Source organism: Strix uralensis, chromosome 3, assembly GCF_047716275.1.
Source record: "Strix uralensis isolate ZFMK-TIS-50842 chromosome 3, bStrUra1, whole genome shotgun sequence".
NCBI classification, from domain to species: domain Eukaryota; kingdom Metazoa; phylum Chordata; class Aves; order Strigiformes; family Strigidae; genus Strix; species Strix uralensis.
This window is the reverse complement of record NC_133974.1, coordinates 2,403,304-2,429,254: the sequence shown is the minus strand read 5'-3', so window position 1 is coordinate 2,429,254 and position 25,951 is coordinate 2,403,304. Positions and strand designations below refer to the sequence as shown.

Genomic DNA, 25,951 nt, shown 5'->3' with positions numbered 1-25,951 from the left:
AGCGGCATTACACAGACCGACAGCCCCAGCAGACCAGGCAACCTGCCGCTCCTCCAGCCAGAGCCGTCACTCAAGCAACACATACGTGAAGGCAGAATAAAGTTGGGGGAAACAGCACAGTTGTTGATTAAGAGCAAAAGAGGCTAAGCCCATCCATTTGCTAACTCAGAAGCACCCTCGAAGCAGGATGAACCTAAAGCACTGCAAAGTCTGACACCCCCTTCCTGGCACCTTGTGAGGTCTGAAGTTACAGCTTTATATTGAATCAAATTTTTACTTGTGGCTTTCTTTTGAGTCATGTTCAGAAGTTCAGGACTAAAGCAGACTTTGCAAAGAGCAAAAGGCTAAATAACTCCATAATAATGAAGAGCCAAGGAGACACTGATTAATTTGCAGGGCAGCAGTGACACACAAAGCTGAGAGGACCCAGGACTTGACCCCTCCTCGGACTTGCCCAGCTAACCACATCATCAACCTCTTCCTAGAAACAGATCCTGCTGCCCAGCACCATTTATAAGCGCAAGACTGGGAGCCCAGCAGGGTTCTCTCGTTTCATTTGCAAGCAAAGAACTTCAGAAAACTCTTCAAATAAAAGTTTCCTGAACACCAGCCACGACTTCTGAATCAACAACACTTTGGTAGCAGATTCCTCCTCTATCCCAGCTGATGGTGTGATGTCTCTTTACTTGCCAAACACCTGCTCATCAGAAATGAAGCTTAGCGCTTTATAGCATGAAACAGACTTTGCAAACATATGAACTAACCATGCAAATGAACCATTTGTTCAGGCTTCACGCACAGCAGCCCATTTCTCGGCAGATCTGCCATTCAGACCGGCAGCGAGACACAGCCTCAGTGGCTCGTGGGGATCACTCCAAGCCAGAGAGGCACAACTGGAGCTCCGAGACCTTCAGTCAATCTCTCAGTCCCGGATCCTTCTATATCCTGTCCCCCAGTGAGCTGTTCTGATTCATCCCAGAACCAAAGGCAGAGCCCTCATTAGGGAACAAGAGCACTACAGACAGTGCACACATCTGAATAAACATTCAAGAGTTGACAGAGCCTCCATTCCCTCCAATCTCTTGAAGACCTGAGACTTTTATGATGTTTGGCATCTAACGCTTCAATGTGCCACAAAGATGCGCGATGACAAGCAGCTGCATGCCATTAACACAAAGCATCGCTGTCTTCAATAAAATGCCTCCGTTTCCTACAAAATGTCTTCTTTAATTTTGCACCATGTGCTTTATACAACACAGACTCTTCCAAAGCCTCTGCAGAATTTCCCTTGCATTGAAGGGAAACGTAATCTGGGAGACTTTACATGACTGAGACATTTCAGCAGAGGCAACTGTGTTAAGTACGGCAGGAACTGGATCAGCGTAGACTCTAACACGAGCTTCACCCTTGCTCAAACTGGGGACAACAAACCCAGATCCAGACTTCAGCCACACAAAGAAACTGTGATTCCCAGTAAGTTTAACCTTTGTGTTTTGACTTCCATGCAACCTCTTCTTCTGCTACAAATCTTAGCATCTCCACAGATGATCCACAGGGTCAGCTAAACAGAAAAGGCTGAACACCTGTACATAAAACCCACTGAAAACTATGCGCAGGTACTTCACCCCATGCAAAATTATTTGAAACAGTTCCCTTCCCACACATATTTTTATGTCAACTCCAAAGGGTACTGATGTACAAGAAGTGCTGGCCACATCATGTGTACAACAGTTTGCTCCTTAAGCCATAATTTTTTCTGAAGTATGGGTGTAACAAGAAATGGATATACACAAAAGGCAACTCAAAGACAATTTAGCTGACCTAAATAATGGTAATTTCCTGGTAATTTCACTTAACACTTCAGAATTTGCAATACCTCAAGCAATCAACACACACTGGCCACACAAAATAAAAGCTGGTGGCTTTAGCTTTACCGAGACATCCCTTCCACTGCGCACCTCTCTGAGAAGCACACAGCTGTTGCAAAGAACCACAGGACTGAGAAGTCTCAGATCTCCTTCTGATTTTATTTAGCTTCTAGAAGGAGGTGCTTCCAGACTGCAGAAACAGTGAAGAAACACTAAAGAGAATAAAAACCAAGTGACTTGCTTTCACTGTATCAGTCCAGAGAGTCCCATATCCTTTAAATGAGAAATCCCATCCATGAAAGGTGCATACGAAGGTTGAAAGCACAGCACGTCTTATAGATCTGGATTCATAAGGAGGTAAAATTTTGTTCATAAAAGGGAACTGAAGAGCCAGACTGAAACGGGAATTTCATAGTAACAGTAGACAGGAGTAAGATACCCACTTTTACTACATTTTTATGTATTAGCCTCAGCTGTGTCTGGTTCTGCTAACACAAGATGTTTGACATGCCTCAAACAAGAATATCAAACACGTCTCAGTACTTGTCTTGGATTTCTCCTAAAAAAAACACAGAACAAACAAAACAGTTTTTGTAAAGTTCTAGCCATGGTATGAAGAAATATAGTTAGTGAGGTATCATCTAAGGCAACCTACTGCTTTCTAACTTCTTTGCTCACCAGAAGAAAGCAGCCTCCTTGTCTCTCCTCCAAAACCTTAAGATCATGTGGGATTTCATTTTTTAAATCATTTAATGGATTAAAATCATTATGTATAATTCAAGAACTACACAGCCCCCTGCCCCTCTCTTTTGGTGCTGATTTTAGCATTGTCCCAGCAACTGTGCTGAGGGAGCCCAGACCCTTGGCTGGTGCAGACCATGGGTTTCCATGGGCACTGCTTTTCCAGCCACCCTGAACTGCACACCCAGCCCTGGGCCATGGCCACCTCATGACCAGAACTTGCAGTTAAAACCTCTTGGTGAAGCAGTTTGGATTTCCCATGTTTTCATTTCACATTAAGAACCGGACACATTGGCAGAGGAGGGAATTTGGCACAATGACGCCAATATTTCAGAGTAAAGACCAGTCAGAGAAAGATCCTGTGTTGTGACAGGCAATAACACCAAAAATATGGAGTTTTAAGGCTGAAAACAAGACTACAGGACACCTTTCTAACAGAGAAAGACAGAGCAACACTTTCATAGTAAAGTCAGACATGAGAAACTAGAACAGGGACAATCCTGCCATGGGAAGAACAATTACTACCAGGAAGTTTAATGGTGACACTATTGTGCACTACAGCAACATGAACAGAGATGGCCCCAAGAACACGGTCCCCACGCACCATCCTGGAACAGAGTCCCTCACCTGAAGAGTTCAGTTCCTACACAGAAGGAAAAACAAGTGGTTAAATGACAGGGACAAGGACTAAACCCAGGGCCTGTGCCTATAATAGTGAGTTAGACCATGCCAGAGCTGACCCAAACAGCCCCCAGGTAAGGGTCAGGAAATGGCACAGGCTGGGGATGGTCCCCAAAGGGAGCTGGGACCAAGCTGTCCCAATTTAGAGGCTGGAAGTTTAACAGTGTGATCATGTCCAGGCTGTGCCAGGTGGGCTGAGGTCAGGGAACAGGCCAGGAATGCCACAGCCTGACTGACAGTCCTAACCAGTGACATCCCAGTTCCCAGAGCTGCACCCTGACAGACTCCAGGGAAGTGCTTAGGGATGGATGTGGAGGGGACAGTGTGCAGATAAATTCTTCTGTGGGGGTAAATCTTCCACATACACATTATTGTTTTGAGCATCTTCTCACTTAACACTGAACAGGAATATGTGAACTCCCCGTAAGAGAGAATATGAAGTTGCTTCACCTCCTCTCTTGCGGGCAGCAACTGCTCTCTACAGGATTCAACTGCCTGCCACACAGCAACCTGCACACTCTGATCCTATCATGAAGGGAAGAAAGAGCATTCACTGCAAATGTCCCTGTCAACAGGCCACCACTGATGGCTAAAACGCACTTTATACAATAAAAGACTTGAGGAAATCTCTTTGAGCAGTTCTGGAGACACTTCAAGGTTTCTCTGTGCTGCATGTTCCAGTATCACCATGAGACACCTTCAGCTCCAAGGGAACAAGTGCTCTTGGTCCCGAGAGCTTTGGGCTTCTAGCTGATTATTCCTATCCTCTCGCCTGGGGAAAATCCTTGACCTATGGGGCCAAAAAAGTTCCTGGCTTAAAAATAAAATAAATGAAGCTAATGCTTCTTTTCTTCCCCAAACTGCTCTAAAACCAACACTGAAGAAGCACTAGGAACCAGTGCACCATCCATCCCCTTAGCCACTGTTCTCAGCCTTCACCTTTCGCAACGTTCCCGGTGCAGCGCTGGGTCTCCCTGCAGCCACCTACGCAGAAGGGTAACACCCTTCAGGAAATCCTGACACCCCGCTGTCCTGCCCTGCAGCAGGCTTTCTAAGCACTGAAAAACAGCAGATCCAGGAGATCAAATCATTGCATGCATTTTTAAGTGCTTACAGATGAGCATGAGGTAAGAGGAGGGAAGAAGCACATGTTTCTGCATTCTTGCTGGGTTGGCTCTCGCTTTGCATCTCTTCCTGGCAAAAAGGGAATCGCTACACTAAAGTTGTATTTACCTTATTAACTAAACAAAATGAACTGAAAGAACATACATATTTAAAATTTAAAAAGCTGGTTAACATCAAACTAAATTATCAGGCTAATTAAACCCCATCTACTAAGCTCATTTATCCTTTATCTAATAATTAAATAATTCATTAATTTGGGACAGGATGAGTATAATTTTAATCCTCCTAACAAAAGAGCATTATCACAGTGTCAGTGACAATGGATAGCTGCATACAACAGCCAGGCAACTCACACAAGCGTCACATATTTACTCACAGGCTGAAATCAATGTCAGGACAGTAACTCCTGATGCCAATCAAAGCTGTCCATACAAATTACAGGCACACAAGATCCCAGTTTATGAAACAGTCAGCACAAACTAGGTTAATCTGTTACAATTAAAATGAAGTAACATAATTCAGGTAGAAAGGATGACTATTCAAGATAAAATATCCAAGGTCTAACATTATGAGCATGTATAGGTGCTTTTATAGAGAGAAATTTTATTTAATCTGTGGTGCTTGAGAGAAATTGTAGAAATTGTAGGTCCCTTTCTCCAGCTCACACACTTACCTAACAGCCATCTGCTAGAGTTCAGATGAGTGCAAGTGTTCCCCTCCTAGCAGGAACTGGAGAATGAACAAGATTTTAAAAGCCAATATGTACAAAAAGAACAGCAGCTTGAGATGAGGAAAATAGCTTAAATTTCATTTCTTCCAAGTACCTGCAAAAGCACCATCTCTCCCCTTCACTCAAAGATCTTAGCGCTTGTTTTATTTCTTTATCTCCATTTATTGACTTTACAAAGAAAACCAGCATTTGCCACGAAGGACAATTATGTGTGTAGATTCAAGAGGTTTAAAGAAGACTTGCTCTGAAATCTGAGAATGAAGTTCTAAGCAAGATTATTCAGCCTTTATTCTGTCCACAGTAGAAAAGCATCTTCCATGGGAACACAGATCCACAAGTTGCTCAAGCTTTCATTTTAGAGCATTTTTCATTTTTGGAGCACTTTTAAAACCTTTACCTTTCACAGAAACATTAATGTTTTCATCGTAGATTTCAGAAATGGTATAAACAAAAATTGTAGTTTTCTGAAAGCATCAAGGAAGCTTTTCTTATTTATTGCTCTGGAAAAGAAAAATTACTTGCTTTAAAATAAATTTAAAATGAATACTGCTCTGCTAGACTCAAAGCATCTGATTGCATAGAAAGGCAGATTTCACTTGATGATGTGGTGGATTTGCTGTGCAGAGAGAAATCTCCCCCCACACGAACGCGTGGTAAGCGATACAAACCACCTGGTGCCCAGCCAGCATGCCCACATCAAAGGCAAAGAAATGGGGCATGAATAAAAGCAAGTCAAAACCCTTTGACAACGGCAAGAATTCCTGGGTCCTAACCCAGCTCTGACTTCACTACAGGGCCACTCAGTCAAAATGACTCTATTTTAACTAAAAGGGTATTAATCCAAGCCAATTAGATCAACCACACTAAACCTCTATTTGCAGAAGTGACCTTCTTTCAAATTAGCTTAATTTGACTCTGAAAGTAAATTAAGACAAACCTTCAGGCAAATTTCATTCCGCGTAAGAATTAAATTTCATAAACTTCAAACAATTGAAGAACCTAAGAAGCTGAATTCAGATTAGTTTGCATATCCATATGCAGATGAGCCTTGAACCTCCCAGCGATTCTTCCAAACACCCCGTAGCAGTCTCAGCCCAACTTTCTGCTCCCAGACTGAGGTGTGATACTGCTCTTCTAGTCGATCGTCATCTTTCTACCTCCCAGATGGCTGTATTTCCACAGAGCTGTGAACGTATAGCTGTCGAGGGCTTAGAGATCCTGGGAATGGAAAGCATTATATGATGCTTAAGGCTATTATAGTTGTGCATTGAGTGCTACAGCCCAGGAGCCAGCCGTGAAGAGAAAAGTCGAGATACAAAGCTCTTACAGAAAAGCTCAATAGGCAGTTTCTGGGGTTTTTTTGTTGTTTTTGTTTTTGTTTTTTTTTTTTTAAAAAAGGGAGACTAGGGAGTTTGAAAATATTAAGGAATAACAAATCTGTTTTCTAAGTTCATTTTACGGTGTCGCCTCTGTTAAGTGAAAAAGACTGCTTAGAGGGTATGAATCGAATCAATCAGACCAGTTTAGGGAAAACACGACACAGTGGAGAGGGGGAATAACTCATCCAGCTTCAGAAACGCAAGTCTGCTAGGAAAAGAGAAAAGGCCACTGGGGCAGGCAGACAGCTAAAAGGTCAAACAGGAGGAATGGATTTCTGCCCAACTTTTAAAGCAAGAGATGACTAAATACCAGCTGAAGTTCCTGAGACACGGCTTGCCAATTAAATCCAGCCCAAAAGGAAAGGCCTACAACAAGATAAACTAAACAAAATAGAGAGATGGGAAAAATCCCTCCTCTCAAGTGCTGTAATTAAGGCATATGTAAGGAAACAAATCATGACGAACTTGCTTGTTGATCTCTTCTGCTCCAGGAACAGAAGAGCCCCAGAGTGAAGAGTAGCTAAAATACAGCTAAGAGAGGAACACATGATGATGGCTCCCCATATTTGAAGAGAGGAATTATCTGGCAACGATACACAAAGCTGTGCTTGAAATGACAGAATAACAATTTCAGAGATGTAATTTTGAGCTTTCTTCAGATGATGAAGCTCTACTGGAACATCAGAAAGTCCCCTAAGAGCAAGAGAAGGAGCCCCATTTTTCAGCAATAAAGCCACAAGATGATGCTCAGTGGAGCAGCAGTTTGGTTCCCAGTCCAGGGGTACGGCTTCACAGCCTCCCTCGTTGCTCATCTCACTCAACTTGTCCATAGCCGCAAAGATCGTTACGCCGAACTGCACGTAATCAGAGCTCAGGGTTACAGAAACAAACTTCACATGTGCAGTTTCTGTATTTGGCTTCATTTCCTCCTCCAAGTCTCTCCTCAAAGCCATTTGCCCTTTATTCCCCCATCCAGGGATGCTGGTCACGAACAACCAAGTCGCCACAAAAGATGCGTGCATTGACACAAATGCGGTCATCAGATGAGAATGGTGGTTAGGAGGAGGAAAAAACCAACCTTTCCAAAACAGACAGCGAAGCAAAACTGTTTCCAAATGCCAGGCAACATCTCCTGACATTTTTCAAGAAAACGTAGAGCTCTTTAGCAAAAAAGGTAAGTAGAAAACCTCCCCTGGCTAAGAGCAGCACTGGGAATATCCCTCTCGGTGCACCACTTCCACGAAGGACACGCAGCCCAGGGGCAGCAGGAAATGTGCTGCCGTAAGCTCAAATCTCAACAGTTGCATAAGAGGAGAAAATGATTATTAGGATGCTCAGATGAGCTCATCTCTTGTTTTAATCAAATTTGTTGGTTAAGTCATCATTCACTCCCAAGATTTTCCATTCCCTCTTCAAGCACCAAAGCACAGGGAGGCAGTGGTGGATTGTGTCTCAGCTAATGCTGTCCTCACCCAACAAATATCAGACTCCAGTAAGGAGTGAAATGCATGTACCGTGCTAAGATTTATTATTTTGAAAACCATCAATGACACACTTGGCAGAATTCAGAATTCTCTTCTGAGGAGAAGAAACTTGCTACATTTTATGTGGGAGTCAGACATCTCTACTCCCATAATGAAGTGCACACTGACAAACACGGACACAAATCTTCATGAAGTCACACAACTCCCCCCACCCTTAGTGGGAACCAGGGATATTCATTTCAATTTGGAGCATCAAATCCCTCAAGCCAGAAGCACCAGGCAGAGAATAACCACATCTTGCCATGTACTCTGCGATGTACGACTTGGAATTTAAAGGAGGGGAAAAGAAGTTATCGCAGAGCATTTTATTTCTCTGGCTCTTAAACCCTTGCCAATAATAAAAGAATTTGTCACTAAGAACCAGCTCGCTTTCCGATAGAGATGTACGCGGTGGGACAGACTCCAGCCCGTTCTCCCACAGCATTACTTCATCTGAAGGGCAAACAGGAGCAAGGGTTTAAGTGCTAAAGCAAACAGATCTACTTTTAACACACAGGTTGATGAAAGTGGCCGTACATAGCGACTCTCGAAGTAATTTCTTTGTAGCCTTCACTCCCACAGATAATTATGAGCTTAAACGCTCCAAGACTTCAAATGATATTTTGCACTTTCTTCAAGTTAAAAATTAAAATCTTATGCTTTTTAAGTCAAGATTAATGAATCCTCACAAGAATAACAGTTTGGAGCCACAGTTACCTAAGTGATAGACTTGTGGGGGTGCTCTGGGGTACCCAGTTTTCCCACGTCTCTATGTCCCTCATAGGCTTCCCGTGCTCAGCCCACCTACAAACCCACCCAGCTCCACTGCTGCCAAGCACCAACTACGTGATGGTGCTGCCAGGATGCGTTGGGGTGGATGAAGACAGCATGACACAGAGTGCAAAGATCCAGTCCCACAGCAAGTAACAAGAACAAATGTATTTAGAAACCAAAGGTATTCTTCCTTTTTTACATAGATATGCTTACAAACTTGTAAAAGGCTGTACCTCAATCTGGGCTGAGCCCATAACTATTTAATCTGAAAATTGTTAGGCTTAATATTATTCTCTTGAAGACTCTATACACACAAGCCTTCCTTTAACACTAAATTTGAGTAATACCGACTTTTACAAAGAGGCTTTCACAAAGTACTGTAAGCAATAAAAATAGCATTTGGGAGAACAAAGACATAGGTCTTAACTCCCCAGATGCTGCGAGTGTGGACTCAGGGGAACTTGAGTCCAGGGAATGAAGGAATTCATCTAGTATTTCACATCTACCTTAAAATAAAATGTGACAGTGTACAGGCCAGCATGCCCCTCTGAAGTGACTAGGATTTAATAAATTATGACAATATTAAAAAAAAACAAGAAAGAAAGAAAATGACACCATCACCCCCTCAAAGGGCATAGACTAAAAAAGGGGGGCAAGACATAACATGAGACAAATAGTTTGTGATGGAAAAGAGTGAGTTTTATTCTCTCCCCCAGATTTGGAGAGCATGCTATATTTTACATAGCAAGTGTGTGGGGAGAAGGAGTGGGGGGAAGAGAATATCAAAATCAAAACAAGTCACAAGGCATCAACAATCCCTTGATGACAGGAGAGTAGTTTTTGTTGGCACAGCTCACGACAGCTGGAGGAATAATTGCAAAGCTGAGCGAGAATGCCTAGAATATATTTTGCCTTTAGATTCTCAGATGAAAGATGCTATCCACAAGCACTTTGCAAACGTTAATTAAACCCACACAGCCCCTTTTGGCAGATCAAGAAGTATTTATCCTTATTTTGCAGAGGGGAATGAATATCTCGGGCATTTTTAACATGAGGTAACTACGCTTTCTACTTAGGAAGTGCCCCATAGATATATACACCATTAAAAACACAATTAACCTTTCCAGTCCAGTAGCCTTCCCCATTGCACAGCCAGGATAGAGTTGATGCCTCTTACTTCCCTCCGACTACCGCCCCAACAGAAATCTTGACTCCACAGAAAAAGCAAGCCAGCTCTGGCCGTGCAGGTCAGCAGAGGTGAATATGAGCACTACAAACAAGCTTTAAAGCAACACCATCCCTGTATGAGTTGTAAATAATAATTCAGCTGCTCTTCCTTTGGTTTTCCTCTTCAGAGGTGATTCAGCCTTTCCATACCCACTTGGCTTCACGCTGTGAAACATCTCCCCCATTTGAGAGCCGTTCCCTGCAGCATTGTTGCTCCCCAAAACCACTTTATAGACACCCACCTTCGTAAAGCCACTGTCCAAGGAAACATCCCAGGCTCCTGGGCCACTTAACTACGTGCAGACCGCACGCTGCCAGTTCAAGAGTCCCACTGCAGGTAGGGAAGAGTGTGTCCTCATTACCCCAGCAATCTGCCTGCCGTAACACCAGCTCTCTCCTGCTGGAAGAGGAGAAATACTTCTAGCATCTCCCCCATGCCATGCTCCAATTAGGGACTTGAGTCCTCAGCTTTGGCTGAGTTCCTCCTTGCTGAGCCCGAGGCAAGCGCCTGCAATCCAGTAACAATCAGGTTTCATCCATCTTCCCTCTAATTAGACATTATATCAGCACACATAAGTATTTCAAAGTAGCTTTATGCCCAGCCATCAACAGCTACTGCTATCATCCCAAACAAGCTTCCTATTCCATATATTGATATACATACACAACTCTCCAGTGCGATAAAATAAAACAGCATTAGTGTAAATTTAATCCAATATGCTGAGTTAAAGCAGGGAGAACCAGTGGAGATAAAAAGGAGCAGTGAAATATTTAACAGGAAAAGCAAGAGAGGCATTAAGTATTTGGGACACCTACACTGGCAGGGAAGTAGTATCCCTGTCTCCTGTAAAAAACAGTTTATCCTCAAACCAGTCAATTATTTGCTAAATTGACATGGAAAATTTTGTATTTAAGAGGAGAAGGGTCAGTTTGTTGGATCTACAAAGAGTGGCTGAGAACACCTGCAAGGAGAGGAAGAATATCCACAAACACACACGTGAACTAAAAAGCTAAAATACACAGTGGTGGCCTATGCTTGTGATCTTACCATGAAAATAAGCGTATTTGGAGTTCTTCCCTGTTAAAAAAAAAACCTTGAGGCCGCTGATTAAGTGTATATTTCAGTTGGAAATACATTTAATGATGCAGTTGGAAAGGAAACCTAAAAGTGGAGCACATTCAAAGACTTAAGACACTAAAAGGCATAAAATCCACTAGTTTTCAAAAATCTCACCCCAACATATGTATAGCCTAGGAGAAGCTTGGATAAGAACGTAATAGTGTAAAATATGCAGTTTAAAACCTTGTTTCCATTCTAATTTTTTGTCTAACACATGCTTGACAAAGACCCCTTCTGCCTTACACTGCTGAACACGGGAGGTTCCCTGCAGAGAGGAAGACTGTCGTCCCCAGCTCTACAGAGATGAAGACTTGTCTCTTCCCCTACCAGTCAGGTGTTGAGTGATATCTGCTGCCCTGAAGCTGGACAAACACAGGTCCCTCGCTTGTGACAGCAAAAAGCAGATGTCTACATGCAGCTGAGCCTACTGCAGGTCCCTGGGAAATGCCAGTTCATCAGCAATCACAGGTCCACCAGTTTCACATGCAGCGAGTGCACTGAGTTAAAGCATTCTTCAACCTAAAGGAACTATCAAGGAAGTAAGAGTTTGAGGATACAAACTGTCATTCAAATCATCTAGTCTCATGCTCTAGACTATTTTACTCAAATTCAGTGTCATTCAGGTTATGCTCTCCTACAACAGCAGAAGTGAGGACATTTTCAAATTGTCCATCACACCTCTAGCTGCTCTCTGACCCCACTTCACTGCCCAGCTGGGCCAGCCTGCCTGGCTTAAGACCCCACCTCTTGGTGTGGTCATTTTATTCAGATAATCCACCAGAAATGCTGTTGGACCGTGTTCCTTCTGGAGAGCTCAGATACCCAACGGCATACACTACTTACACAAACACAGCATAACTATAGTTTTAGATATATATAATTTATAACCCATTTATGTTTTACTGCAACACCATGCCCCACAGGGCACAGCACAGGTTTCACCACCATCTGGCCACCGTGCTCAGCAAATCAGGAGACTGTCCAGGCTGCAAGCAGCATTCAGACCAAATGCAGAAGACAGAAAGCTTTGCTTAGACTAATCCAGTGCCTCAACTGGCTTTCCTGGGAGCTTGCGTGGTCACAGCAACATTCCATAGGAGCTGCAAGGTACGGCTTCTAAAACCAGGCTGCTCTACGCCGCAGCATACTGGGGCCACCACTGATAAGTCAGCTTTGTCACTGCCCCACACAGGTGGCCACCATTTTCTCTTTGCTAATCCAAGACAGAAGCAGCTCCAAAGACCCAGGAAAACCCGAAATAGCCAGGGAACCAGGCAGCTGGTTGTGCAATTCCAGTATTACATGTGCTGTTGCAATCTGGCACAGCCAGAAGACATCAAAAACATTTGGGGTAGAGCCAGCAGACGTTTGCTGCTGTATTTAGTTACCCCCTCTGCGACCAGTTGCGGGGAGGCAGGACCCACAGGGAACCCCAACGGCTCCACCCAGCCCCACGTGCCAGATCCAGTCTGGGCTCTTTCCGTGCAGGCGCCTGCTTCCTTTGCCATCCATCTCGGAGCTGCTTCTCCAACCTGCTCACTCAGGATGGTGGTAATACAGGGGTTAAAATAATGCATCTCAACTGCATGCATTAGTTTTTAGTGATAGATAGAGTCAATGCTTTTTGGCTCGAAATCTCATCTATGCCCTTGGCTTCTAGTTAAATTAAGATTGCACACAGTGAGGTAGATATTGAGACATTATTAAAGGTGTCCATCGTATTTCGAGCAATTCCCGCAGAAATGTATGTGTTTGTGGTACACTTCATCTTGACGACAACTCTGAACCACGGCAATTCCAGATGAGAAATGTTGCTGTGTTTTAATGCACACCGCGATGCAAGGCAGCTGCGCTGACCTTTCCTGGCTGCCCTTCTGGGGTCCTTCTTGATAAACATTTGCAGTTTTTAGCCTGGTTTTGGACTTCTGTTGCCCTTTGAGGTCACAGCACAGAGCAGTGCCCTCCAACACAGTGCACATCTGCACGGTGCAGCAGCAGCTGACTGGTACCAGCTGAGAGGTGGCATTAACTGACGACCCGATGCCTGTACCCAGCACAGGGAGAGGATGGGAGCCCTGGGACCATCGAGGTAACTTGAGGCAACTCTGCCCCCAGGGATGGCAGAAGCTGAAAGCCTGTAGGAGATCAGAGAGGCCCCGAATTCGCAGCCACACACCAACCTGTCAATGTGCAGCGTGCTTTGCCATCTCAGCAGCCCTCTTCTGAACTTCAAGGAGAGGTTTGAGGTTCAGCACTACAGGCTGCAGGAGAACCCAAGCTAGCAGGAGGGTACCCCTCTGCCTGCGTAGGCAAGGGGCAGGGGCCAGGCCTTGTTATTTTGTTCTTTACGATAAGAGACAGAGCACATTTTTGGCCTTCCCACACAGATCCATAGTTGTATGACTGCCAACTCTTTATCGCTTCCCATTTCACTTTTTTTGTTTGTTTGTTTTAAACTTTGCCCAAGGTTACATTCAGTAAAAGATTTCTCCCTCAAAATACAGCAGTAAAAATACTATCACATTAACATCTGGAAATTGCCTTAAAATCCTTCTTGGAAGTATACGCTTTTCAGAAAAAAGCCCCAACGCAGCAGAAGAGCAGCAAATTTTTGCACCGCATCCCTTTGCAAGTGAAGCATTTTGCAGAGGCCACCTTGCAGGTTGTCCTCATGACTTTCGACAGAGCAATAACCCCCCCACGCGTGCTCACCCTCTCCTGCCCTCAGGGGAGGCAAACACACCGCACACAACTATCACACAAAGCAAGCATTACTCAGTGGCCTTGAATCTTGATAGCGAGTATAAATAAGCACAGGACAGCTCGGGACCTCCTACATCAAGTACAAGCTGCTACAGTCACCAACGCAAAACCCTCTGGAAAAGCATCACAATGTTACAGAAAGAGCCCACCCGGCTGTTGAACTCACCCCCCTTTTTTCCACCCAAACTACGGCTTTAAAGCTGCATATCTCATGACTAAAGGCCACCTTCTGACTCTCAGTGGCTGCTTATTTGTGGTCTTAAAGTATTTTCCTTTTGGGGATCAATGCTGTCCGTTAAATTAAAGTATTCCCCCCCCCCCCCCCCCCCATATGGTATCATCTGTATTACATATTTACAGGGAGAGACAGTAAATGTTCTGCTGCCCTTCAGCACCCCAAACACACCTCTTATCACCCTGCAGCTGCTCAGAGACGCCTGACAGGGCCCCTTTTGCAGCTCCCGCATCCAGCAAACGTTCCACACTTCAGAGGAGCAGCCGTTTCTTATGTGCCAGGCTCTTCCAGATCATCCTTCCCTGAGTCTAATGACTCTGGAAAGATCCCTGGGGAGGGAGCGCTTTACTGCCAACGAGCTCCATTAAGTAGCCAACAACATCCAGCAAGAAACAGCAAAACATTTATTTTTTTATTTAATTAGGTTTTTTGAAGCTGGCTGTGACACACTGAACATCACAGAGCATATGCTGTATAAATGAACTGCCCACAATTCTCTGCACTTATTTTGGTGGCTCTAAGCAAAACACAGCTATTTCCAGAAGTAACCTAACTCAGGATAACAAAGTAATATGAAATCACTGCTTCTGGGCTGGTTGCCCCACACATCACTTATCACAGGGGAGAAAGCAGAACAACTGCAAATACCTTTCAAATACTGACACGCGCTACTGGCACGAGAGACTTCCCTTAGGATGTGGTTTCGCACTGTTGCTCAGCTGCTCTAACGGCCTGTTGCTGCCGAAAAGAGAGATCTTCTCCCCAGCTTCCAAGCCTGGATCCACAGTGAGCTGATTCAGGGAGTTAAGGTGGAAGAAAACTATCTGTACCAAGAAGGAAGGAATCAGATACGTATCAGCACAAAAAGATCAGTGGGAGCACAACGCTGGGAGCAAAACCTTTCCTTGCAGCACTGGCTTGACATTATATCAGTTCAGCTACAATGCACAGCCACACTCTAAATTTAGATAGCTTTATAACTATAAAGCTGCATCTCACGTCCATTATTCCTCTCCCAACACAAGAATGAGCCATTCTATTAAAAATGCTTTTATATCACCGTAGCGCTCTCCACTCTCCAGGAGCACACATCAATTGCTGATAAAGTGGTTCAACTTTTGAATGTAGACAAAAAGTGAGACAAAGCTAATGGTGGTGAAGGACAGGTTGCCCAGGGAGGGAAATGATCATAGGTTTAGAAGGAAAGGGGGAAAAAAACCCTACAGACCATTTATCGGTGCTTGGGTCACTGCTCATTAATGTTCCAAAGAAATCACTTAATGTTATAAATTGTGCTGCTCTTGGCTTACTCCCTTATTTTCCATCCCAGACAGCATCCAGTACCCTTTCACACACACAATCTAATGGGAACACTTACTCTGAATAAAATGAACAGAATAAAAACTGGGGGCCTTCACTTGAGCAAGAAAAACCATCAAGGAGACCCAGAAATGGCATCGGGTTTCACCACTCACTTCTTTAAGTCACTCACTGCATTTCCACCTTCTCCAGAAAAGGGAAAACCTCTCTGAAAACAAACTCTGGGCTGTGCGGGCAGAAGACATGGTTGTTTTCTCCTGTTGATATTTCTATCTACACCCTGCTGATTTGGGATTTCCAACAGACTTTTTAAAAGCTTTCCCATTCAGGTGTGCTCCATTTTAAGAAGTTTCTGGAGAGAGTAAACTGTGTTCAAAGCAGACATGCAAAACATTTAATTTTGGCTATTAGGCAAAGCTCAGTATTCAATGGCAAGTAGCCAATTTCTGTCCCAATATTTTTTTCTTTCTAATCATAGCTTGAAAAAACGCAGCTATAACACACATTTCAAGTATTTAAGATTTTTTTACTGTACTGAAATAAAATCAAACATCAGACAGTAATATACCAGCGATATCTCCTATCAGGGCTGGCAAGGGTGAGATCACTCTTCTCCCACACACTTTCCAATCTTCTGCTAGTATCACTGATAAAATAAACTAGTAATAATTCTTAAAGAGTGCTTTAGTCTAAAGGTTAAAGGTTGAAAGAATTCACAATTTGCTGAGAGAGAACAACAAAACCCAACTTCAACCAGAATGGCTAAAACTTCCAATTTCAGCCCAAATATTTTGTCAATTTTCCCCTCCCCTTCCTGCAAAAGATCCAAAACCATGAACCGTGTAGTTAGTCCCACAGACAGCAGCAGACTGACACTTCATCTCATTCTTACAATAAGATCTCAGAGGCAAAACCATATAGAAACAAAGACACACTTGACTAGCGAACTCAAGAGTATCAGTATAAATTAGTTCCCGAGAGACCTAACGAAGGCTTCCTTTCCTCCTCAAAGGCATCAGCTCTGTGATGCCTCACGGTGAACACTCTAGAAAGAATTAAAAAGGACACTAAATCTGTCCACAGGGAAAGGCAGCAGCCAGATCAGCAGGATAAGCAGAGGATCCAGGTGGCCCCACATAGAAGGCGGGAGAGGAAAGGGAAGAAATGCACCCTCCTTTCCTTAGGGGCAGTTTCAGTGCAGCAATGCACTCACCTTCCACCCCTCCCGACTTAAACCTCTCTTCTGAAACTGCTTTCCAAAGGCACTGCCTTATAAGACCTGAACTATAGCCGGTAAGATCTATCGTGCCCAGAGCAGCAGCCAGCACTGGACACTCGTACAGAGGGTTGAAGCACTGTGCAATGCCTCCGAACTCCTTCCAGATCCAGACCGACTCAGCACCAGCTTTCAAAATCTTCCTCTTTTCAACAGTGTAAAACAGTATGAAAAACAATAATCTGACTCTTCACAGATTACTAACCAAGATTCAAGTCATCAGGTAAGTTTTTCTGCAGCACTGCAACACAGGTCCAGGCTGAAGCCTGCTCATAGAGGCAAATGTGTAACCAGTTCTGCCCAGGAGTCTTCCCAGCGAGGGAAGCTGCACCCCTTGCTCACCACTCTGGACCAAGATTTCCTCTTCTAAAATTTTAAGCATTATCTGCACAGTGAGATGCCCATGACTTCCACATTAGCCTTTCTGCTGCCTGCGGGAGGTACAAATATTGGCTTGCTTTTAGCTCTTGTGTCACTTTGGAGCTGGTAGCAAAGTTCTGTAAGAAAAAAAGTGTCCTCCAGTCATCAGCATCACTGGCTAAACACCCAGACAGCAGGTCTGAGACTTACCGAGCACAGGAAGCACATGACAAAAACATTTCCAGAAGTGAAAAATTTAATAACCTTGTTATTATTTTTGGAAAAATAACAACACTGATTCCCACTCTTCCTTTGATTTGCAACAGGAGGAGGAAGGAGTGTGAAGGAGGGAGAAACAAGTTGTTTAAACAACAACAGCTGTTACATCAATACCGGCATAATGGAGTCGCGAGCATCCTGTTCTTGTCAGAGCAGTCGCTGTTTAAGTAAGAGCTCTGCCTTTTGAAGAGGACTTTATAACCTCAAACACGAATGTTCAGCTATATTTTCTTCCTAATCAGAAGTCAATTATCCTGCTGAGTGATGACAGAACAATTCCACAAAGTAAATCCTTTTCATATCAGGGCCTTCTGTGATCAAATTGCACTGGAAACTTCCTTGCTCACACAAAAGCAAGGAGGATTTCACTTGGGCTTCCCACAATTGTTCCCAGGGGCTTCTCTCTAAACTACCACGTGAACCTTCAGTACAGAAAAAGGCTTCATCTGACAACGTGAGCTAATGAGCTTTTATCCAAACTGAAATTTCACTAGTCAATCTTTTATCAAGTCTGAGGCTATCTAGAAAGTGTTTATGTCCAGCTGTCTATAGATTTTACTCAGAGAAGCAAATCAGTGCTACTGGCAATCACTGTTCCCTACTTCCTAATCATTACTGTAGTAATGCAAACCTCCTGGAGAGCCCTTTAATACTTTTTTAACCATTTTGAAATAGCTTTATTATAGTAAATAATTACTGCAACATTTTCATTTCACAAGTTTTAATCTGTTCTCAGGCTTTGCACCTTGGAGTATGCTTGTCTCCAACACCATTCCCTTCCTAGGTGCCAAAGTCCAGATATACTTAAATTTTTTCCAATGGAGTGGGCTCCCAGTACCCACTTTTGGATAAATGAATGATATTGCACTCAGGAGAAATCAAGAGAAGCCATAAGTTCTTAAATCAAAACGAAATCTGGTCAGTCCCCAGGGTTACTAACCCCATTTTCACAACAGAACCTTTTAACGAGCACAAACGCTCAAGGCCTCTGCTTCACAAATTATCCAGAAGCTGACGTGTCCCGCAACACGGAGCCCTCTTACCCCTGGCTGGCACAGACACGCTCCAAGGGAGCGGAAGCACCTCCTGAACCATCACACGTCGCTGCTACAGTACCTGGGGTGCTCGACGGAAGAAAATGGAGCAGAGCAAAGCAAAGGAACCCTCAGGCCAGATTCAATGAGGCTTGTCTGACTACCAGGAGGCATCCACTGCAGACTCAACTCCTTGGCCTCCATTCAGCTTCCACGCTGATCTATCATCCACATATATCCACATTTGCCAAAAGGATGTTGCAATTTGAATTCAAACTCATTTGCCTGGCCAGGACACAGGTTACAGCCAAGGTATCATCTGTTTTGCAGACGTGTCATCCCAGACATGTCATCCCATTTCATCCCACAGCTCTCCAGGCTGGCATGATCAAGCTCTACTTCCAACTTGTTCTGTAAATAGGTCTCAGAAACCACCCCAGCAGAATATCCAGCCTGCAGGGGACATGGTTTCTGATCAGCCGCTCTCATCTCTAGAGCGGAGAGCACATCTTCACCGAGAGGTCCCCATAAATCATGCTTGTAGATAAGTATGAAGAAAAGGCTGGCAGAAAATGGTCCCTTGCAGCAAACATGTGAAAAGGCTGATGATTCTCTACCTCAATATAAAATTGCAGCTACAAGCTCAGTAACTCTGCCTATTTATCTCTGCTGCTTCAGAAGTGTCAGTAAATGTTTATCCCAGCTTCAAAAGAAGCCCCGCATGATACTTCTGAACAGGAATGGTCAGATTCTCCCCCCTATTTTTTGGACGGGGGCACAAGACAGGAGCAGAAAGAAACCGTCTAGAGCCTCATCCCTGTAGCAGAGACAGCAGGAAAAAATATCGCTGCGAATCAGCTCAGATACCCTCCCAGGAGCAGTTCACGAATGAACCCAGGAAACAGCCTGAAGAAGAGCAGCAGGGGAGCTGGAGCCCCAGTCCAACAGGGGATAGCTGAGCTTCATCATTTAATACTGAAAAAAATAGCAACACCAAGAGAATAAGAAGGATGGAGAGTTGCAGACCTGCATTTACGCATTATGGAGGATCTTGCATGCAACCTGATGCAATCTCACTTGAGCTCTCTTCCTCTAACCTGCCATGTGATTTGAGAACTGTAAGCAGAAAAGAAATAAATACACAAACAGTGACTTATTCTACCTAAATATGAACCAGTTCCTGGAGGGGAAGGGAGGAGAACAGAACCTGAACTGATATTACAGGCTTAGCAAGCAGGAGCACTTCAGCACATACTGCCAGCTTTGTAATTCTGCCACAAAGGCAGCCTGTTACAGCTCTACCATTACAGCATTGTCCCATGCAGCCTCAAGTCTCAGTTTCAATGGCTGTATTAAATGAAAAAGTCCCCTGGGTGATGGCGCTGGTTGGCGTCTTGGAGCTCCCCATTTATAGCACAGCGCTTCCTCAGCGTCACTGGATCACAGCAGGGATCCCAGCAAGGTCTCCAAACCCTCCATTGCTCCAAGCTAACACAGGAGGTTTACCCTTACATGGAGTCTCTCCATCACAAGAGATTTTCCCGGGCAGAGCAAAAATCCAACACATAACTCAGCATTTTACAAGCCTTTTCCATGCTGGCTATATTATTTGGTCAATGTACTAAAAAAAAATAAATATATACATATATATATAAAAAAATAGATGCAGTGTTCCAGTGCTGTCCAGGAAGAACTGATCCCTCTTTCAGAGAGATCGATGTCTGGCACATTTACACCCTCCAAGGACTGCCCAGCCAAAAATAGCTCTGAAACCAACAAGAGAAGCAGCCAATTTGGCTGTTCTTATTCCAACCCGATTAAAAATTACTCTCAGTTTACTATCTTACTAAACTACATTTGAATTGTTACAGTAGGCCGTGTGTGTGCTGGCAAGCTAGCTGTGTGCAACTTCATGTAAGCACAAGTAAAGAGAAGAATGAGAAAGAACCATAAATATATATTATATATATGAAGAAGGCAAGGAAAGAATGAAAAAACCTCCTGCCAACAGTCCTTCCATTCGAACAAGCAGGGTCTGGGACACCCTGGGTAGCAATAGACCCCAGATTAACCTATGGTTTCTGGATGTATTTCTCTCCTCCTCCTCGTGCCATATATGACCCCTGCCCAGTGGGACTCCATAGTGTGGAGTCAGGACTGTGTGAGGCAGCTCAGAGTGCCCAGGGTGACACGTCTTGGCAGGCCAGGTGAGGCTTTATATTATCAGTAGCGGGAAAAATTTGTGCAATGAAATTATTGTACATTTGTTGACATATCTTCTTGGATGCAGCAGCAACACTGGCTGCTTCAGGAGAAAATTGCTACAAGGACTTGATCTGCACATACCTGTAGGTGTAATTTACAGCACAGTGATACCGTGGTCCGGTGCAGAAGAGTTGCAGGACTTTTGGCACAGTACTGGTATGGCAGAAACGTTCACCATACCAACCATTCTTTGGTTTTAAAAGTGGGAAGGAAGCACTCAGGAAGGTGGCAGAGAGAAAAAAAGGAAGAAAAAAGCCCAGAGGCAGGAATAGCTGTGGAGCTGGGAGGCCTGGGGAAGGATGCCCCAGGACTCAGAAAATAAGCTTCAACACAGGAAAAAACTTCTCTGGATGATCCACGGAGCTCTGACTCAGTGCTGAAGATGAGGAAAACACCCAAGTGCTCCTTAGCTGAACCAAGGCCCAGGTTTCCCAGGCTGCCCACAGGGCAGGACTTTAACCACCCTTGTAGGAGCTGTGATTCATCTTACAGCAGCACAAAAGCCACAGATATGAGTCAGGGCAGATATACAAAGCCACAAACTTGTCACAGCCCCAGGCATGTCAGTCTGCAGACCATCACTCCAGACCTGTGACTACAACTCTGGATGTTAAGATTTTAATCACGTTGTATTCTGGTTCTACCTTTTGGAAGCCACAGCAGTAATAAAATAAATACCACTTACGCAAAGCACGGGGGATGGAGGGGCATGCCTTTCCCTTGCAGGACCGGTACCTGTTTGATGACACTGATATATATTTATCTAAATAAGACTAATTCTCTATTTTGATATAGTTTCCCTTCTTAACCACTGGAGAGGGGGAGAATGTTTAACATCCAGAGTGTTTCTTGTCCCAATTTAGAAGATGCAGTACACACCAGCAACCATTTAGTTTCATGAAATTGCCGCAGGATACAAAGATACATCTCATATCCTGGCTGACAGCTTTAGCACAAAGCCACACAACGTCTGCCAGGGCTCCTTGTTAAATACTATATTGTTCTAGTGACTCAGTGCACTGGAATGTATCAGGTTTATTCATAGTTTTTCTGATAGAGTCTCTAGATTAGACACATAAACTTCTGCTTTTTAGAAAAGAAGTAAGTCTGTGGCTTATTATTATGTGGAGCATACATAATTCTTCGGGTTTTTTCTGGGGTTATAAATACAGAGAAATGAAACAAAAGGACAGGCCCTCAGAAACCTAATGGTTCTTTCAAGTTTCTAATAAGTAGAACTGTAAGAACATTTGAGAGGAGGAAAAAAAAACAAATGTGCACCATGAGCAAAAGTTACGTCAAAAGGAAAGAGGACAGAAGCACAGTGAAGATGGCTCAAAACACGGAGCATCTTCTGTAAGGATAGTCAAATTAATCAGGACATTTTAGCCTGGAAAAGAGACCTCTGACAGGGGACACAGTAGGGATCTACAGAACCCAAACCACTGTGGAATTGGCAAACATGCAAACAATTCCCTGAATAGGAGCTTATTACAGTAATTTTCTTGGGAGCACGTTCAGTTACCAAAAGGAGCTAGTGCAGTACACAAAGTTAAACTTTGAAACGCATGGTAGCAGGACAGAGGCCAGAAGCACATGTGGGTTCAAATAAGAGCTAAATAAATTGATGTGATATGAAGGCCATTTCTACCAGCCACTGCTGGAGACCAGACAGACCTCTGGGCTCCCACAGCTCAGGTGCTTGCCGTGTTCTGAGTTTTTAACGAAGCAGGCAAGAGTCTGTGGCATCTTCTGAGAAGAGCAGCACAAAGCAGGAATTAATCTCCCCCACTGCCCAGTGCTCCTCAGGAGGACTGCAGGCAGGAGGTACAGGCAGCACAAATCCCCACTGCAATACCAAACCAACTGCTCTCTCTCTCAGCTTTCTTAATTGCAGTTGTGAGCAGACAAAGACCACAGAAGCATGTACACAGCTAAGCCTGGTGCTTGCACAGAAAGCATCAGACCTACGCTCACATTCATACAGATGATGCCACATCCTCATAGGAGAGGACCTGCAATACAACTTCCTGTGATACTTCGCTTTGCTGCCAAGTCAGGAAGCCTCAGGTGATGCCTGAAGATGAGTCTCCTGAAAAAAGTTTTCTATTCTAGCTGCAGCCCCATTATTTAGATATTTAGTGCCACAGAGAGTCTTGCGTAAGAATGACTTGTTAAGGAGTCCCTTGAAACAGGTTATTTTCCTATTCTGTTCCATGGCAATCACAGACCATGTTTCTAGCATCTCTTCTGTTCTCTGCCAAGAATAGCCCTTCGCTCAGCTATCTCCTACTGACCTAAATTCATACATACTGTCGTCCTGCTTTAATCACAGTCTTCTGCCCTACAAAAGGGACTCCAAACCCAAAATCCTTGTCTCCTATATTCACTCCTCCAGCCATCAGGCCCACAAATACGTAACAGCTTCTGAAGGTCACTGCTGAGCCTACTACACACAACACCAGACATAATAAATGTTCTGCAGGCCAAATTATGCCCCCGGGGAAGCCTATGCAGTCCTGTGGCCTTCTGCAGATTGCACAGCTGTCAGGCTGCAACTTACTATGTTCTACTTAAGATATGCAAGGAGAAAGAGAATTCAATGGTATCGACTTATTTTAGCTACTGAAGTCAGCAGATCTGACTCTAAACACACATTGGGATTAGATCTGTCGATTAAGACCATGGCACGATGGCACCATTGGTCAATAAAGGCATCATTTGCTCTTCATATGACCTCTCTGCTACTTCCAGTTTTATTATTCACTATCGCCTTTGTTACAGTAGCTATGTACCAGCTGAGAAGAGAGTCCCTACTGTGTTTGGCACATAGCAAAAGTAGGGTAAAAAGGCTACTCTGAATCCAGAAGTATGACAAGGTAAATCAATGCTGATAGTAAGTACGAATAGAACATCTGAACCAAGGACATCCTGCATGTCATGCTCTACAGGATACAGGAGGAGAAGTTAAGCAGCCACATAAGAAACCACAAATAAGTAAGCCTCTTTTCCCCTTCTTGCACAGAAGCACAGGAATCTCTGTTCCCAGGATGTATTTAAACCAACCTGCTGACACACTCCGCTCTCAAAGTGTTATTATTTCGTCCTTGTCTTTCATTAACAAACACCCTCAGTTTTAAAATTCATCATCCCATGTTATCCTTAGGGGAGTCGCCTGCTAGGACTGTTACAATAAACTTAATTGTGCAGCAGTCTCAGTCAGTCATGCAGCTCCCACACTCACCTGCTGTGTCTGCGCCTGCATTTTACACCCAGAAGTAGAGTGTCCTCCCAGCGTGCAGATGCCTCCAGTAGGCAGTTAACTATTTCAATCTGGCTGTGCCACTGCACCAGATGGGCCAAGATGTTCCAATTAACCAGTACTTACTAGCTGAAGTCCCTCACAGTAGCAGGTTTAAAAATATTTGTAGACACCTCGAAGCATGGGCTCGTTATTACAGCCCATTAACATGCATGCAAGATATTTTAATGTGTAAAATTCCCCATGAAGTAACGATTTTCTCCTCCACTTACAGAGAAAACCTGCCATCCTTACCATGAACTAGGCGACACTTTCCAGTTCTTTTTTCTTACCCTTTCCAGCCCACAAGTCAAGCCAAGCCTCATTTGCCTGATTTCACAGCAGGCCTTTATGAGTAACTCCTACACGTGCCGTGGCAGGTCCCTCACTTGCCTTCCTCCCCAAGTTCAACACCTCCGAGAAGGCTGGAATAGAGGAGCTGAACCTTTGCTCTCCTGACCCTAGAGCCTCCTCTGCTCTGCAGCACAGGAAGCCACACATGACGCATTGCTAAATTACGTGGCAACACCTTTAGTGTGGATTCCCCACAGCCTTGAGCAGGTACAAGACGTAACTGCCTCAGTTCTCCGCTCTGCTGAAACGTGCGCACGACTGGAAGTGGGAGACGAATAAAATTTACCACTTCAGACAAAAGGAGCTGGGGCACGTGTCTCCCAAAACAAGAGTTAAGCCAAGGAAGCTTGTATTTCTAGGACAACGTTGTCCAAGCATGCAGACTTAATGCTGCTCCCCAGTGAAATCAGTTCTAAGTCAACATTAGGCACTACAGAAAATCTTATTCTTGAAATATTAAGGTACTCACTGTACAAGGTGATCAACTGGGAAACTGGAATCTGTCCCTCTTCTGTACCCAAGTCTCTACTCATCTGTCTGGAGCCTATTAGAGAAGAAAAAAAAGTTGTAAATGTAGACAAAGTGACCAAAAGGTAAAAAATTAAAAAAAAAACAAAAACAAAAACAAAAAAACCCCAAAAAGTAGACCAGCTAAGCAATGTAAAACAGACACAGACGCAAACACCCCCAACACCGAGGTCAAGAACTGGAAGAGCTTGCAAAGCTCACAGCAAGGTATCTCAAGCAAATGCTGTGATGTTTGAAAACAACTCTGCCACCAGCTGCCTCTGGAGGTTCTCAAGAAGGTCAGATCTGATCCAACCCAAGAACAAAGCAAGATACTTATATAAGGGAGTAGCAGCAACAGCTACACAAAACCAGTTACTACAGAGACAGTGAATCACAGCTCTTTGTGACACATGCTGATCACCAATGCACCATTACACACGTGGTCAAGATCATTACACAAGAAAACAGATTTTTCCTCACTGGCCACAAAAATTATTTTATCAAGACACAGATGGGCTGTGGTCTTGAGTGCAAAGAAGTTCCTTTAACAGATTTGTTGTTTCAGCACACTTTATCCCCTTAATAAGGAACCACTGAACTTCTGCTTAAACCTATTTTGATTAAGCAAAAGATTACCCATAGAATTGCACTGGGATGCAGACAAAAGGGAAACTCGTTGCTAGACATACATGTTAGTATACATCACACACAGACCAATTATGCTTCAGGGAGACATTAAATCCCCATTCAATTAATAGACACCTCTCTTAAGATGAGCATTAAATAATTCCCTACGACGTAGCGAGACAACTGGCCACTTCAGTGAATTGGAATAACTCCACATCTCCCTGCCAACAAAATCCCAATCAAAACTTGCCTTTAAAACAACAAGAGGTCAGTAAGGAGGGGTGGGGGGCAGGTATATTACTACTGCACTGCTATTGTATGCTTATATTAAAGACTCCTCATCAGAAAATTAAATGAAATGGATGCCTTTCATGTTTATCAATAACAGAGCTAATGGTTTTTATGTAAATGCCATTACTTTCAGCCAGATCTGCGAGAGATTCGAGCCATATAGCCCCA

At 43.9% G+C, this 25,951-nt stretch overlaps 1 protein-coding gene across 3 annotated transcripts in view; it reads right to left on the bottom strand.

Annotated features, from left to right (window-relative positions):
- Window positions 1–25,951, bottom strand: part of EXTL3 (exostosin like glycosyltransferase 3) — a 134,591-nt gene that overhangs the window by 87,437 nt on the left and 21,203 nt on the right. For all 3 annotated transcript variants that reach the window (XM_074861324.1, XM_074861321.1, XM_074861322.1), the window contains exon 2: window positions 24,825–24,899. The gene's annotated coding sequence lies outside the window, so the exon portion shown is untranslated. The remainder of the gene's footprint in view (window positions 1–24,824; window positions 24,900–25,951) is intronic.